Here is an 18,336-nt window from a genome sequence, read left to right on the forward strand (position 1 = left end):
TGACCCTGGGAGGAGACAGCAATGGACTTTATAGTGCAGTGTCAAACTTCATTTCATTGAGGGCCAGATTAGCATTGTGGTTGTCCTCCAGGGACCTGGGGGGAGGGGCATGGCCAGGGTGGTTGCAGCTGACTGGGCGTGGCCTGGAGGCATGGACAGCTTGACATCACTCATGTGGGTGGTGCCTGTGAGAACCGGGCAGGGTTGGGGAGGGAATCCAGGGGTCTCCAATGGGTGGGGTGGTGGGCTCATCTCGCAGTATGAAGAGAGACGAAGCAGGAGGCAGGATGGCTGCAACCGGAAACCGTTGGATGCCACGTGCTTGCCGCCCTTTGTACACAGTGGGGTGATGGTTTCCAGAGCATATTGCAGCTAAGGAGCCCACTGCTACCACCAGGTTGTCTGTCCAAGCAGCAGGTGGAGGCAGGGGGAAGGCACGTGATGCGGACCACTGGATGTGCTTACTCCATCCCAATCTCTGTTTTGGCTTGTGGTTGGAGAGCAGGCTGCCGCTAGTCATCTTCTCCTCGGCCTCCTCTTGGGTTTTGCCTTTGGCCTGCATATGGAGCGTGTTCCCCTCACACATCCGATGCACTTTGGCCCCGCTGCAGACTGCCACTGCTTGACAGACCTGCCCAGCCCAAAGGAGGCAAAGCGGCTCTGTTGAGCAGTGGCAGCCTGCAGTGGGGACCCAGCCCAAAGGAGGCAAAGCAGCTCGCACATATCAAATTAGGCCCCTGGCACCAGATCTGCCCAGCCCGAAGGAGATGAAGTGGCGAGCTAGAAAGGCTGAGAAGAGGTGGTAGAGCAGGTCCAGGCCCAGCAGGCAAAAGATGGCCATCATGAGTGAGGAAAGCTGGATCCCCATGCATTACTTACTGGAGTGGAAGGGTTATCCCGTCAGAAGTACCTGGGTGAAGAATAGGGATGTTAGAGCTGAGAAGTTAATCAGGAAATTCCATGAAAAATATCCCCAGAAGCCAAAGGAGGTGGGGTAATAGGAATTTAAACTATCTATATTTGATATTTTCCAGGTCCAACTATCTGACTGTAAACTTTCAATCAAACCTCACAGAAGCCATTTTTCTGTGTTGCCACACAGAAGGGGGACGGGAAAGGAGGATGAATTGTGTGGCTAGACAAAATACAGACCTTTCTCAAGGTTACCCAGGCCATCTCTAAAGATGGTGGATAGAGTCGGGAAGGAGTGCCTGGAGAGGCTGCCAATTAACACAATTGGCCAATGTGACCTGTGACTTTTGGGAAGGGAGCTATTTCCTATTTTAATTATACTGAAACCACGGGAAACATTTAGAGTTGTTTTTGCATTTGATTGTCCGGATATGATATATCCAATGAAGAGGTTCTCTGAGGAAGACCGTAGCCTCAGAGTTCTGATTCGCTTGGGTTCATTAGTCGGAGCCATGAGATTAAACCAACTCTTCTAAATTTTGCTCTGCTGGCCTATGAAGAATGGCACAGGAAGGCTCCAAAAGAAGTAGCTGTGGGCTGGTGGGGGGGGGGGGGACAGGAGGCTTTCCAGCAGGTGTGGCCTACTAAAGTAGCGCTGCCCCTCTGCTTTCCAACCCCAAAATTCCAGAATAAAGTTGGGGCAGCCTTTGAGTGCCCCTGACAAAATCTATAACAAGAGGTAAGTAAGCCAGACTCACTGGGGGAGGGGAGAGTGTCATCCAATGAACTTCATCTACATGATGTAGCCTCAGCGGCATGGCAGTGTGTGAGGGCGTTGGGTGAGCCCTGCTTTACAGGACCAAGTGAGGGGATATAATTGCAAGTCCAGCCCCCAGCTATAACAAGGAGCAGCAATTGAACAGGAGGGGTGCAGTGGTTGGGCTGCCTTCTGGCATGCTGGATTCATATTTTTCCTTTGGTTGCTGGCTTGGGTGGGCTGAGGTAGCAGGCCCCAGCCCCTCGCAGTTTCCAGGGCAGCCCCAAGGGCCAGATTTAAACACTTAGTGGGCTGGAGTTTGACATGTCTGTGATAAACAATTGAGGGAACTAAGTATGTCCAGTCTAACAAAGAGAAGGACTAGAATGATATGATAGCAGTCTTCCAGTACATGAGGAGCTGTCACAGAGAAGGGGGTCAATTTATTCTCCAAAGCACCTGAGGACTAAAAGTAATGGGTGGAAGATCATTAAAAAGAGATTCAACCTAGAAACTTCATGATACTGAGAACAATTAATCAATGGAATGGCTTGCCTCCAGAAATTATGGGTGCTCTAACTCTGGAAGTTTTCAAGAAGAGATCAGAAAGCCATTTGTCCAGAATGCTATTGGATCTCCTGCCATGGGCAGGGTTGAACTAGAACACCTCCAAGATCACTTCCAGATCTATTATTCTATGTTCATAACTTGAGTCAGAGTCCTGCAGGTAAAAATCCAACATTTTAAATATTATTCTATTGTTTTGTTTTGTCTTTTTCTATTTTAGCCATTAAAAAAAAGAAGTCATTTGCAACTTTTCCTAACATGATATTTGGTAGAATTTTACCAAATTACTAAACATATATTACCAAACATAATATAAATCAATATACACCAGGGGTATTAAACTTGTGATGTCAGGTTGTGATGTATCACAATTTTTTCCTTTTTGCTAAACCGGGGGTGGGGGTGGCCAGCGCATGATGCATCTGGCCCGTGGGCTGCAAGTTTGACACCCCTGATATAAACAAATAACAAACATATGCAAACTAATATAAACTCTAACCCTAACCCTAACCATCCCAAAGAAAAAGAAACACAAGAAAGCAAAATGGCTGTCTGAGGAAGCTTTGAAAATAGCTGAGGAAAAAAGGGAAGCAAAAGGCAAGAGAGAAAGAGAAAGATACACCCAATTGAATGCAGAATTCCAGAGAATAGCTAGAAGAAATAAGAATGCCTTCTTAAATGAACAGTGCAAAGAAACAATAGAATAGGGAGGACCAGAGATCTCTTCAAGAAAATTGGAGGAAACATTTCATGCAAAGATGGGCATGATAAAGGACCAAAATGGCAGGGACCTAACAGAGGCAGAAGAGATTAAGAAGAGGTGGCAAAATTACACAGAAGAACTATACAAGAACGAACTTAAGTGCTGCGTCTGGGCTCCACTCCGTTCCGCAGACGCTGTTGCACTCTGATTGGCTGTTTCCATTCAGGCGCGAGTATATAAGGAGCTGTCAAAGTGCTGATGGCCGCTGCTCCTGTTAGCCGAGCAGCTGCGTTAGCCGCAATGCTAGCGAACCTGTTTAAAGCATGTTAGTGAAATAAACCTGTAAGCTTTTACCTCAACCTGTCTTGCCTCAGTCTGTTTGTCCCTAACAGGGACATAACAGCTGGCGACGAAGGTGGAATATTTATCCCGACCGACCTGAGGTACAGACAAGAGCGAAGGAAAGTCACTACGCTGAAATCACTAATAAAGAGCTGAAGCACAAAACGCGACAAAAGGTCGCCCGATGGTTCCTGATCGAGCACTGAGTCCCCTGACTGTAGAAAATGACAGCCTGGCCTGTTTTCGCCACCTTTAACCCAGAGAAACAATCCTGGGATACATACTTGGAGAAATTTGAGTGCTTCTTACTGTCTAATGACTATGGCGGCATCTCAAATGATAGAAAAAAAGCATATTTTTTATCCAATGTGGAGATGAACTGCAAAAAAATCTTTTGGCACCTCAGAAATTACACACAATACCTTGGGATGTCATCCTAGAAAACTTGAGGAATCACTATTCTCCAATACCTTCCTCTATAGCAAGGAGGCAAACATTCTATCATAGGGACCAAAAAGAGGGGGAAACCATTAATCAGTACATTGCTATTGACCAAGGGTTCCTTCCCACCATTATCGTGGAAGAAGAACACCCCAGTTTCTTAGGCATGGAGTGGTTTCATTCCCTGGGCCTTTCAATTTCAGACATTCACCAAATACAAGAGCCCCTTCCAATGGTGAAATCTAAAATTTGTTACTACCGGTTCTGTGGGCGTGGCTTGGTGTGTGTGGGGTAATGTGACTGGGTGGGCATGGCCAATTTTTCTTTTTATTTTTAAAATCATTTTTTCTACAACCTCTTTGGTGAAGAGGTTGTAAAAAAATGCTTCCAAAAGGCTCTGACGATCCCAGCTTAGTTGCCTGATTGGCAGAGGCTTTTTTTCTTTTAAATGCCTCTGACGAACAGGCAACTCAGCTTGGATCGTCAGAGGCTTTTAAAAGAAAAAATGCCTATGCCGATCAGGCAACTCAGCTTGGATCGTCAGAGGCATTTAAAAGAAAAAAAAGCTCTGCTGATCAGGCAAAGTAAATAAATAAATTTCTCAGTAGAAAAAATGCTTTTAAAAGCCTTTGACAATCCCAGCTGAGCCGCGCGATCATCAGTCGCGCAATTTTTTTTTACTTTTAAAAGCATTTTTTCGGTCGAATAGGTTGTAGAAAAAATGCTTTTAAAAGTAAAAACAAAAAGCCTCTGATGATTGTGCGGCTCAGCTGGACATGGGGAGGGGGCAGGGATTTTTGCTACTGGTTCTCTGAACCAGCTGCCTCCATTGCTACCGGATCGGGTGATCTGGTCCAAACCGGGAGCATTTCACCCCTGGCCCTTTCTTACCAATCTCATACATGAGTTCAGCGATGTCTTCACTGAAGGCCTTGGTAAGTACAAGGGCAAACCCCTTTCTTTTAATTTAGATCCCCAAAGAGTTCCTATAAGACTTAAGCCTAGGAGAGTTCCTTTTGCTTTAAGACAAAAGGTAGATACCACCCTGGACAAATTGATTTCTCAAGGGGTCCTTGAGCCTATAGACTATTCCAAATGGGAGACACCCATCGTCACCCCAATAAAACCAGACAGCTCAGTTAGAATTTGTGCTAACTATAAGTGCATGTTAAATAAACCCCTTCAAAATTCTGCCTACCCAGTGCCTGTTGTACAACATTTGCTTCACTCATTAGGTCGAGGCAAAATCTTTGCTACATTAGACCTGACACAGGCTTATCAGCAAATTCCAGTAGACAAAATAACAGCAGAGGCACAAACCATATTCACGCACAGGGGTGCGTTCAAATGTAATAGGCTCCAGTTTGGTGTCACTGTGGCCCCTGGGATTTTCCAATGCCTAATGAAAAGACTGCTCCAAGGTACCCCAGGGGTTGTCCCTTATTTTGACGATATCCTGATAACCGCCAAAGATATAGATCAGTTAAGAAATCGCCTGAGAGCTGACCTAACAAAGTTTCAGGGTGCCGGGCTCACCTTAATGCAAGAGAAATGTCAAGTATTCCTGGGATACAGAATAGATGCCTCCAGATTGTATCCGACTGAGGCTAAGGTCAGAGCTATTCACGGGGTCCCTATTCCAAACAATAGAACAGAGTTACAAGCCTTTTGGGGCCTCCTAAATTTTTATAGTCTTTTTCTGCCTCACAAGGCTTCAGTAGCAGAGGCTCCTAGATTCAAAAAGACCTTGGTTGTGGGGATCTCGAGAGATGGCCTCCTTTAAAGCCGTCAATCATCTTCTCACCTCAGAGAGCCTACTAATACAATATGACAAACAGCTTCCATTGATTTTAACATGTGATGCCTCCCCTTATGGGGTAGGGGCTGTTCTAAGTCACAAGCTGCCTAACAACCTAGAAGCCCCTATAGCATATTTTTCAAGAACCATGTCCCCAACAGAAAGGAATTATGGACAAATTGAAAAGGAAGCTTTGGCCTTAATCACCGGTATCAAATGCTTCCATGCATGCTTGTATGGGAGACATTTCACTTTGGTAACTGATCATAAACCGTTTCTGGGAATCATTGCAGGAAACAAACAAACACCCCAAATACCATCCCCAAGAATGACAAGGTGGACAGTCTTCTTAGCTGCTTAAGATTATACCTTAGAACATCGTCCCAGAAAACACCTAGCACACGCTGATGCCCTGAGTAGATGCCCACTTCCCACAGCTGTAGAAGACCCTGTCCCTGTTTGCAATGTGTTACTAATTGAAGAAATGCCTACACCTCTGATAGCTAGAGAAGTGGCTAGATATTCTGCCAAAGATAACATAATATCAAAGGTTTTGGACTGGACTAAGAGAGGGTGGCCATTAGGACCTGTAGGACCAGAATATAAACCTTACAAGGAAAGGCAATTTGAACTGTCTACAATGGAGGGCTATTTGTTATGGGGACATAGGGTTGTCATTCCTGTCACACTACGGAGGCAAGTGCTAACCTCATTACATGACAGCCACCCAGGCATAGTCCGAATAAATCCTTGGCCAGAAGTTACCTGTGGTGGCCAAAATTGGATCAACATATCTGTGAGTGGGTCTTGGGGTGTACAGACTGCCAGGAGTCATGACCAAACCCTCCAAGAGCTCCCCCAATGGAATGGGACAAACCATGAGCCCCTTAGTCACGAGTCCGCATAGACTTTGCTGGCCCAGTACAAGGACATATGTTTTTAATTATGGATGATTCGTTTTCCAAGTGGATGGAAGTTAAATTAATGTCCTCAACAACTTCTGAGTCATTAATTAAAGCAACGGAGAACCTCTTTGCAACACATGGCATACCAGATTGCCTGGTCTCAGATAACGGTCCCCAACTAGTATCTGCACCTTTCGAACTTTTCCTTGCAGGGCTGGGCACCAAACATTCACTCACAGCCCCTTTTTTTCCAGCTACAAATGGCTGAGCTGAAAGAGCTGGGCGCTCTGTAAAGGAGGCCCTGGCCAGGATGGGTCCAGGAGACTGGAACTCTAAAATTTCTAAATACATCTTAATGCAATATGCTTAATGCAACATCCCTTGCCCAGACACTAATCTAAGCCCAGCTAAACTCCTAATGGGAAGACTCATAAAGACAAAACTGGACAAACTACACCCAACATACGCACCAGACACAACCAGGGGAATCCATCCTGGCCTCAGAAGTTTCAAATCAGGGGACTCTGCCTAGTCAAGGAATTACTCAGGCCCTTCACTATGGCTCCCTGGGATTGTAACACAAATTACAGGCCCAAGGTTGTATGTAATAACCCTGGGGGATGGAAGAATGTGGCCAATTAAGGGGACGACACATTGAATTAGATAATTCAAATAATAAAGCACAACAGCCAGATAAAAGGTTTCTTACAGATGAGCCCAGCGAGCCGTAGTTGGAAGTCTAGGACCGCGACACAACTCAACGAGAGGACAACTTATTGGGACTTGAGGACTTTGTTCCAGCGATGACACCTCCACAAGCCAACAAACTGACACCATTTCAGGATTTCTTCGGTGCTTCCACCTAATCCACACGAACCAGAAGGCCTTCGGAGGTCCGGACACATCAGGAGAAAGCCTGCCTACCTCGAGGACTCTGTGTGCGCCTTCTAGTGACGGAGGAATGCTGTGTCCGGGCTTCACTCTGGTCTGCAGATGCTGCAGCGCTCTGATTGGCTGTTTCCATTCAGGTGCAAGTATATAAGGAGCTGTCAAAGTGCTGACAGCTGCTGCTCCTGTTAGCCGAGCAGCCACATTAGCCGCAATGCTAGCGAACCTGTTTAAATCATGTTAGCAAAATAAACCTGTAAACTTTTAGCTCAACCTATCTTGCCTCAGTCTGTTCATCCCTAACAGGGACATAACATTAACATCCCTGATAACCAAGATGGGGTGATCACTGAGCTCGAGCCAGACATCCTAGAATGTGAAGGGAAATGGGCCTTAGGAAATCTGAGCAACAACAAAGCTAGTGGAGGTGACAGTATTCCAGCTGAGCTATTCAAAATCTTAAAAGACGATGTAGTAAAAGTGCTACACTCAATCTGAAAGGCAATGCCAAAGAATGTTCAAACTATCGCACCACTGCACTCATATGACATACTAATAAAGTTATGCTCAAAATCCTACAAGCTAGGCTCCAGCAGTACGTGGATCGAGAACTACCAGAAGTACAGGCAGGATTTCGAAGAGGCAGAGGAACTATGATCAAATTGCCAACATACGCTGGATCATGGAGAAAGCTAGGGAGTTCCAGAAAAACATCTACTTCTGCTTCATTGACTATGCTAAAGCCTTTGATTGTGTGGATCACAACAAATTGTGGCAAGTTCTTAAAGAGATAGGAGTATCAGACCATCTTATTTGTCTCTTGAGAAATCTATAAGTGGGTCAAGATGCAACAGTGAGAACTGGACATGGGACCACTGATCAGTTCAAAATTGGGAAAGGAGTCCGGCAAATGCTGTCGCCTTGCCTATTTAACTTATATGCAGAGCACATCATGAGAAAGGTGGAGCTACATGAATCAAAAGTTGGAATTAAGTTTGCCGGGAGAAATATCAACAACCTCAGATATGCAGATGATACCACTCTAAGGGCAGAAAGTGAAGAGGAACTAAAGAGCCTCTTGATGTGCATGAAGAAGGAGAGTGCAAAAGTTGGCTTGAAGCTCAACATTAAGAAAACTAAGATCATGGCATCCAGCCCTCTCAATTCCTGGCAAATAGATGGGGAAGAAATGGAGGTAATGACAGATTTTATTTTCCTGGGCTCCAAGATCACCACAGATGGGGACTACAGCTAAGAAATTAAAAGACGCTTGCTCCTGAGGAGGAAAGCTATGGCAAATCTAGATAGCTTACTAAAAAGCAGAGACATTACCCTGCCAACAAAAGTGCATATAGTCAAGGCTATGGTTTTCCCAGTTGCAATGTATGACTGTGAAAGTTGGACCATAAGGGCGGCTTACAATGCATTGTAAGCCGCCCTGAGTCTCTGGAGAAGGGCGGCATATCAATCAAACAAACAAACAAACAAACAAACAAACAAACAAACAAACAAACAAACAACAAACAAGAAAGGCTGAGTGCCAAAGAATTGAGGCCTTTGAACTATGGTGCTGGAGAAGACTCCTGCGAGTCCCTTGGACTGCAAGGCGATCAAACCGGTCAGTTCTAGAGGAGATCAACCCTGACTGCTCTTTAGAAGGCCAGATCCTGAAGATGAAACTCAAATACTTTGGCCACCTACTGAGAAGGAAGGACTCACTGGAGAAGAACCTAATGCTGGGAAAGATTGAAGGCAAAAGAAGAATGGGACGACAGAGAACGAGGTAGCTGGATGGAGTCACAGAAGCAATAGGCATGAGTTTAAATCAGTGGGTCTCAACCATCCTAATGCCGTGTCCCTTTAATACAGTTCCTCATGTTGTGGTGACCCCCAACCATAAAATTATTCCTAAAACCATTGAAAATATGTGTTTTCCAATGGTCTTAGGCGACCCTTGTGAAAGGATTGTTCGACCCCCAAAGGTGTCCCGACCCACAGGTTGAGAACCACTGGCTTAAATGGACTCCAGAGGATGGTAGAGGACAGGAAGGCCTGGAGGAACATTGTCCATGGGGTCGCGATGGGTTGGATATGACTTCGCAACTAACAACAACAACATAATGATTTTTATTTCTATAAATTTCATACACATTTGCTGCATGTAATTTAATATATATTATATAATTATAATATTATAGTATATTCTTTGTAAAAGACTTGTGATTGTAATACATTTTATTTAGTGCAACATTTCCAAATATTCTCTTGGTTGGACAAATTTTTAAGAATAGAATTAAATATGCAAACAGATTCTCTTCACTACTGCCATCTGTCCTGTGATGAAATCTATTTTGGTATATTGCACCATTTTGTTTCTGACAGAATCTCTGATTAATTTATCTTATATTTTTATCACTGTTCCTCCTGTCAGGCCTCCTTTTTCACATATCTAGATTAGTGTGAATGCTTTAGGGACATATTTGATATTTCTATTTTTTGTCATATAAGAATCAAAGCAAATCTCTGCAGCTGGAATTTTATAACACAGTTTCAAAGAGTAGAAATAAAAATTGCACTGCACTTTTAAACTGATAAGTAAACATTTAAAACAAAGATGTTGTCATTTGCTTAAATCACTATAATTAAGCACATTTTCCAATTTTATTAAGGAACATTGGAAAAATAGTCAAACATCTTTTCTATGGAGTATGGTTCTGAATCCTAACCTTACATGCTCAAAGATACAGTGTCCTTAATTTGACAAAAGTGTTTGCTATTTGATGGATATCTGCAAATATGTTTAAAATATGTGTTTGCTTTAGATAATTGCAATCTAGTTATACAGGAGCTATTGGGTGTAATCAATTGCTCTCAGGAAAAAAGCAGAGATGATTTTAAAAGAAGACAGATAAAGTGTTTGGATAACACAAGTATATCTGAATATGTATAACCTACCATATTTTTCAGAGTATAAGACGCAACTTTTTTCCCCCAAAGAGGGTGAAAATCTGGATGTGTCTTATACACCGAATGTAGCCCCGCCCATCCACCAGCCCCCGCCCTTCAGATGTTTTTGGCCCCCGTGCATCACGTTTTCGGGTGGTTCTAGGTAGGGGGGGTGATCAGGGATGATTTTCATGGGGACAGAAGAGGGATTTGGCACCAAAGGCTCCACTCCCGAGACACCCCATCTTCCTACCTATAGCAAGCCCCTGTGCCTTTGCTGCCTCGATCGGAGCCTGATTCTGCAAACAGCCTGGGAAGCACGAAGGTTGGAACTCGTTTGGTGAAGCGGGTGCTTCTGCGTGAGAGGCATAAGCCAGGGTGGCACACTGCCCGGCCTGCCCCTTCTCCAGATGATTCAGGCGGAGGGCGGTCGGCTTCTGCTCCTGGCCTGGGAGACAGATCTGACCAGGAGGAAAGAGAAGGTGAGTCTGTGGAGAAGGAGGAGGAGGGCGTGCAGCTCTGCTAATTGCATCGGGGAATTGGGGAGGAAAAAGAGCATCGCCTCCATGCATCGCGTTTCCCAGCGGGAAACTTCTCATGCAGAAGCACCCCTTTGTCAAATGAGTCCTGACATTTGCGTTTCCCAGGCCGCTTGCAGAATCAGGCTCTGACTGAGGCAGCAAAGGCACAGAGACTTGCCAGGAAGCCCAGCACCGTGTTTACGAGATGGCAGAGTCCAGGAGGACTGAAATGCTGAATCTCTATCAGGCCTTGCTGCAAGAAAGCCAGGCTTTCAATGCACTTCCTGGGCCACTTGCAGAATCAGGCTCCGACTGAGGCAGCAAAGGTGCAGGGGCTTGCTGGGAAGCCCAGCACCATGTTTACGAGATGGCAGTGTCCAGGAAGACTGAAGTGCTGCGTCTCTATTGGGCCTTGCTGCGAGAAAGCCAGGCTTTCAACGCCTACAGCTATAGGTAGGAAGACAGGGGCATCTTGGGAGTGGAGCCTTTGGTGACAAGTCCCTCTTCTGCCCCCATGAAAATCATCACCCACCCCACCCCCTCCAGTTAAATGCGTGTAGAGTTATAGGGTTTGTTTTAAATGGATAAAAAGATCTGTGCTACTCATTACCAAAATCTGAATGGAAGTAAGGACACTGCTGATCCTGATGCTAGTAGGCAGAGGTAGAATTCTTTTTTTCTTGTTTTCCTCCCCAAAAATTAAGGTGCGTCTTATAGTCCGGTGCGTCTTACAGTCTGAAAAATATGGTACTTTAAATTTTATGAACAGTGAATGTTAATACTGATATTATTTGTTCATAAATTCATAAAATCCAAGGCATTTATTCCATTATGGTACAATTACTGCACAGAAAGTCATAGAATGATTTCTATGAATCCCCAGTTCACTTTTTTGAACATTTTAAATATTCTAGGTTGAAATATCTAGGTCAGGGGTGTCAAACCCAAGGCCCGGGGACCAGATCCGGCCCACAGGGTACTTAGATCTGGCCCATGGGGCCACCCTGGAAACAGCAAAGGACCAGCCCACTGTGCTTCTGCCAGAGAAAATGGGCTCCCAAGCTCCATTTTTGGCTGCCACAGCCTCCTGCAATCCTCTGCCAGTGAAAACAGAGCTTGGGAGTTCCCTTTTCACTGGCAGAGGGTTGCAGGAGGCTGTGGCAACCAAAAACAGAGCTCAGGAGCCTGTTTTCGCTGGCAAAGCACTCTGGCCACCACAGGCTCCCAACAGAAGTGACGTCGAGCTTGCCACGCCCCTGGCCATGCCCCCTCTCACAGTCAAACACAACCCTGATGTGGCCCTCAATGAAATCAAGTTTGACACCCCTGATCTAAGCAGTTAAAACAACTGAGTACAATATTGTTACATTGTTCTTCCTTCAGCAGATTTTTCCCCCCAAAGCACAATCCAAACACTACATGTGAGGACAAAGATCATACTTGATTGTGGGACGAGACATCTCAGTAAAGATGTTGGAGATGACTTCTTCCCAAAGCCTTATCTAGTAATTGGATAAACTCTACAGCCAGCATGTCAAGTGTAAATGCCTCGCTTTATATAGACTAAAGCTATATCATAAGATAAGCAAGGGTTAATATACATTCTCCTCTCTCTAAATCAATGATAGGTCAATACTTACCGTTAGCCCCGCCCATCCTGTATATAAGAACACCTCCAACTGTCATAACTGCTCTTTCTGAATGTATTCTGTGAAAGTAAGTAACATATATTAATAAATGTATTTATTTAATTATAATGAGCCTATGTCTATTAAATGAGCCATATCTTCAATATTAGTGACAAATTGGTAGCAAGAGGATGGTTAAATGGCTCAATAAGAAAATAGACATATAAAAGATAAATTCTTCAAATGAAGAAAAAGAAGCAGAGATAAAGCCATCTCTGTTCAAAAAGCCTCAAACTGAAAAACGACAAGAAAAAATATAAAGTACATGATGGAAGATGAAGAAACAATTCATAGCCTAAACAAACAAAAAATGAATAGGAGTAAAAATAATAGCCTAAGGCTGAAAATACTGAATTTAATAAAATCAAAAAATGATGATGAAGACCTCACTGTGGACCTCCAAGAAATAATAAAAAATAATGGAGCAGTGGGAGGAGATTATAACAATACACAAAATACAGCAAACTATGAAACAGAAAAAGATCTACTCCAAACTGACATTCTAACTGAAACTAACAGTCCTGTAAAAAAAACTTGAATGGCAGCCATCTTCAAAAAATCAGCCCGACAAAATGGATGACCTATCACCATCGAGAAACAAAATTCCAAAATGGACGACGCAGGAAATTTATTACAATAAAAAATTTCAAAATGAACAAAATTGGTCTGAAGGATCAGATTCTGAATCAGAAAACCTTCCCATTGAATTGCAAATTGAAGAGGCTATAAAAACCCTCTTCGACGCTTTCGGACCTGAACTAAGCATATCTAAGGGGTCTAAAAAATCATCTAAAGAAAAGAAAAAGGAACAAACAACAAACCAATCAAAAGAAAGAGAACCTAAAGAAAAAATAAAAACACCTCAATACATCTCAGAATCCACCCCCTATCAACTACCAGAACCGCGCATACCAGAACCCAGAGGTAACTGTAAATACTCACCTACACCACAAACGTTCCTGAGAGACCGAAATCTGCATCCAGACGACATCGAGGCAGAAGGAGTGTCTTCAGCATGATGGTGGACCCTCGGGAGCGAAATTGAGGCCGGCCCATCCAACGGAGACCACTACGAGGGAGCTGCAACAACGAGGTCCTTCTCCGAAGCCTTCAGGAACAAAATGAGCTTCGCGCATGCGCAAACGTCACTAGAAGCAAGTGAATACAGAGTGAACCTCCCAAGCTAATTGTGAGTATCCCTGTGCCTTTTTGCTGTTACCAGCATCTTCAGCACCACGGACAAACGTCTGCTGTAAGTAACATAGCTAACAACACAGGAAATTTGCCAAATGATTTTCCAAAGCTAAGGATGGATGGAATTAATTTATTGGAATGGATCCAACAGCTTCAAGTTGTCTTTCTAAAAGAAAATTTACTGTTTTTTATTACTGATCCACCTAAAAAACCATGGACACTAGAAATTGACAATTTACACCACAGAGCATTCTATCTATTAATTTCTAGTATCTCACCAACTATATATCATAGTGTAAAACATAATTTGACTGTATCTGAACTTGTACAAAGTATGTTTAAACTATTCCATAGTGAAAGTGTAGCAACAACTACAAAAATATCCAAAAAATTCTTTTCTGCTAGAGTTAAGCCTGGTATCACCATAAGTGAACATCTATTGTCATTGAATGCAACTAGAGCTGAGCTACATACGAGGGAGGAAATTGTGTCAGACCAAACTATGAAAAGTGTTATTATTAATTCTTTAGATCCATCATGGGACAATTTCATATCACACTTAGACACACTAAACTTAGGATATTTATCTATTGAAAATCTATCCAATAGATTAATTGCAGAAGATAACTTGAGAAAAAGTCGTAGTAGAGAACAAAGGCCTATAAATAGAGTGGTATTTCAAGACAAAAGACAAAACACCATGGAGTGTTATAATTGTGGATCCACGGGACACTATAAGAGGGATTGCCCTAAAATTCAAAGAGAGAATTATAAATACGACCCCAGAAATAGATATGATGATAGACAATACTTAGGGGATAGGTACAGGCGTAGGAGTTCCCCAAGTCCAAAAGACATGAATAGACGTAGAGATGACTCCAGGGATAACAAACATAGATCATTATATGGGATAGAAAAACAAACAAAAACAATGAATCAGAACATGACAGACTACATGTGGCTCATTGATTCTGGAGCCACCAATCATACAACCAATAATAAGGAACTTCTATCATCCTTCACTGAAGAATTTTTTTTAATAAAAGTAGCCAACCAAAATGAAGTACAAGTAACAGGAAAAGGGAATATAAATCTACCAGGGATAGGGAGAATAGAGGGGGTACTATTAATACCAATGATGCCTCACAACATACTCAGCGCTATCAAACTCAGTAAGGAATCAGACATAAAAATAACATTCAAAGGAGGGAAAATTATATTAGAAAAAGACAAAGAAATCATAGGCAGAATTGTAATCAAAAGGGGTTTACCTTACTTATGCACAGATGATAATGAGTCTCACAGTGTAAACAGAAACATAGAGCAAGACACAGATATAGTAATAAAGGAAGACAAAATCAACTCAAGACACATTAATAAAGACAAGTCAATACATGATATCACATCCAGGAAACCCTTAATAGGAAAGCCTATACATGATGATTATGCCCATATGCTACACAGAAAATTGGGGCATGCCAGTTTTCCTGTTGTCCAAAAAATGACTGAACATGCAGAAGGTGTTAAAATAAATGATTGTGAAAATTATTTGGAATGTTCAGTGTGTAAATGCTCAAAACTAAAAACAAAATCAAGACCAAAAAAGGCATCTAGAACTACCAGTCATATTTTCAATTTGGTACATATGGATTTAGTAGGGCCATTAACACCATCAATAAAATACAAAAAACGATTCTTCCTTACTATCGTAGACGACTACAGTCGTTACGACTTTGTATATACCCTAAGGCACAAAAGTGAAACATTTCAAAACTTCAAAGAATTCCATAAAATGGTAGAGACACAACATAACATACAGATAAAACAAATTATGACAGACAGAGGTTCAGAATTCATGTCAAAAGAATTCACACATTGGCTTAGGTCAAAGGGAATGTTACACTTCAAATCAAGTCCGTTCTCAGCCTTTCAAAATGGTGTTACAGAACGACAAAATTCTACTCTACAAACCATGATTAGATGTTTTTTGGAGGATGCAGGGATAGGTAGACATTTCTGGACAGAAGCGCTTGTAAACTCTAATTACACAATTAACCGGCTTTGATCTAGACAAGACTCCATATGAAATAATTTATAATAAGAAGCCACAGATAGCACATCTGCATGTGTTTGGAGTCACTGCTGATGTACATATTCCAAAACAATTAAGACGTAAAGGAGACAAAATATCTAGAAGACTAAGGTTCATGGGTTATGAACCAGGTACTAAAGGATACAAATTCATAGATAGTAATAACAACTTCATAGTATCCAGAACTGCGGTATTTCATGAACAGGCAAACTGGTCCAAAATACATCTTAACGAGATAAGAAAAAATATAGAGACAAAACACAATAAACTAGATATATCAGAAAATGGAAAAGATTCATACATACATCATAGAAATAACAAAAGGAAATGTAAAAAAGATTATAATAAAATCAAGATAGATTCACTCACTCAGAGAGAAGCAAAACACTTACATGATATTAACAGCATTCCAGATAGACCAATTAGAAATAATAGAAAACAATTGCCAAATAAATTTAAAGATTATGTAATGCATGTACAATCCAACACAATTACACCAAACAACTATGATGACGTATTGAAACTACCACAAGAAGAAAGAATTAAATGGGAATTAGCTATGTCCAAAGAAATGAACAATCTAAAAGAATTAAATGTGTTTACACCTGCTGACGTGCCAAAAAATAAAACACCCATAGGTACTAGGTGGATTTTTAAAATCAAAACACTAGAAGGAGGAAAGAACTTATACAAAGCAAGACTGGTAGCCCAGGGATTCTCCCAGAAGTACCCTGAGGATTATACCGATACTTATTCTTCTACTGTAAGAATAGAAAGCGTAAAAATAGCATTAGTGACAGCTTCAATACTAAAACTAGAGGTTTATCAATATGACGTACAAACCGCATACTTACAGCAAATTTAGACAAGGAAATTTATGTAAGGGCACCACACAGTAAAGATACTAACAAAAATGACACATGGTTGCTCAATAAAAGTTTATACAGTTTAAAACAATCGGGAAAACGATGGTATGAATGCTTAGTCGAAGTACTCAAAGGATTTACAGCAACATCAGCAGATAGCTGTTTCTTTATTAGAAAGGAGAATGAATCACTAGAATACGTATTAATTTATGTAGATGATATTCTGTATATTGGCAAGGACATAGATAAACGAAATGCATTTGCTATTGCAATAGAGAAACATTTCTCACTAAAGTCTCTGGGTAAAATAAATAAATATTTAGGGGTTCAAGTATATAAAACAGAAAAGGGCTTCTGTCTATCACAAAAAGAAAAAATTGTTGAACTTTTACATAAATGTAATATGATTAATGCTAAAGGCTGTGAAACTCCTATGCAAACTGACTTTCTAAAAAGTATGAACGATCCATTTCCTGATTTTAAAGATAACACATTGTACAGGTCAATCATTGGTTCTATACATCGTGAATTGGACCAGACCAGATATTGCATTGCCTCTCAACTTATTATCAAGACAAGTAAGCAAACCTACGACCTTCCATTAGGAAGCAGTAAAGAAAGTACTCAGATATCTAAAAAACAGCGTGGATTTTTGTCTATATTTAGAACCAGACTCTTTCAAAATACCCACACTCAATTGCTATACGGATGCTGATTGGGCAGGAGACACAAAAACTAGAAAGAGTACATCTGGATACATATTCTTTCTCAATAACTGTCCAATTTGTTGGTATACAGGTAAACAAGACTTAGTAGCAACTTCAACAACCGAAGCTGAATATATTTGCCTTTCCAAGGCTTCAAATAACCTTGTTTGGATCAATGACTTAATAACCAATATCTGGATGAACCCGTCTTTACCAATAATTATACATGAGGATAACAAGGCAGTAATTGAGATATCAAGATCAGATGCCATTGGACAAAGATCTAACTTATAGATATAAAGAATAAACATGTAAGACAGCTTTCTAAAGATGGCTTCATTAAAACAATACATTGTGATACGAAAGACCAAATAGCTGACATATTAACAAAACCTTTACAGGTTAAACAACATGCATTTTTAGTAGAAAAGTTATGTGTTAAGATGTATTCTATTCCTAAATATTTTATTGATAATAATAATGCTCGGCATTTAGAGGGGGATTTGTCAAGTGTAAATGCCTCGCTTTATATAAACTAAAGCTATATCATAAGATAAGCAAGGGTTAATATACATTCTCCTCCCTCTAAATCAATGATAGGTCAATACTTACCGTTAGCCCCGCCCATCCTGTATATAAGACCACCTCCAACTGTCATAACTGCTCTTTCTGAATGTATTCTGTGAAAGTAAGTAACATATATTAATAAATGAATTTATTTAATTATAATGAGCCTATGTCTATTAAATGAACCATATCTTCAAAATTAGTGACAAGAACTCCTGTATGAGAATGTGTGAGATAATCCATTGGAATATTATGAGGCATATTCAGAGAAACAAATGGCATTGTTATTTTTAGATGTTCAGAAAGCATTTGACAATGTGAATTGGCAATTTATGATTTTACAATTACAAAAGATGGACTTTGGGGACAGATTTATCAATATGGTTAAGACTATATATAAAGACCAATCGGCTAAAGTAATAATAAATGGTGAAATGACAGA

The 18,336-nt window shown here is 41.4% G+C and overlaps 1 protein-coding gene across 6 annotated transcripts in view; it reads right to left on the reverse strand.

The window, feature by feature from the left end:
- The window catches only part of ARPP21 (cAMP regulated phosphoprotein 21), a 468,982-nt gene that overhangs the window by 100,894 nt on the left and 349,752 nt on the right, over nt 1-18,336 (reverse strand). For all 6 annotated transcript variants that reach the window (XM_087892466.1, XM_087892468.1, XM_087892467.1 and 3 more), the window contains 3 exons: nt 17,940-18,007; nt 13,411-13,616; nt 12,421-12,488 (listed from right to left, as the gene is read on the reverse strand). The gene's annotated coding sequence lies outside the window, so the exon portion shown is untranslated. The remainder of the gene's footprint in view (nt 1-12,420; nt 12,489-13,410; nt 13,617-17,939; nt 18,008-18,336) is intronic.

Source organism: Pantherophis guttatus, chromosome 4 (assembly GCF_059756535.1).
Source record: "Pantherophis guttatus breed Tessera chromosome 4, ASM5975653v1, whole genome shotgun sequence".
NCBI lineage: Eukaryota > Metazoa > Chordata > Lepidosauria > Squamata > Colubridae > Pantherophis > Pantherophis guttatus.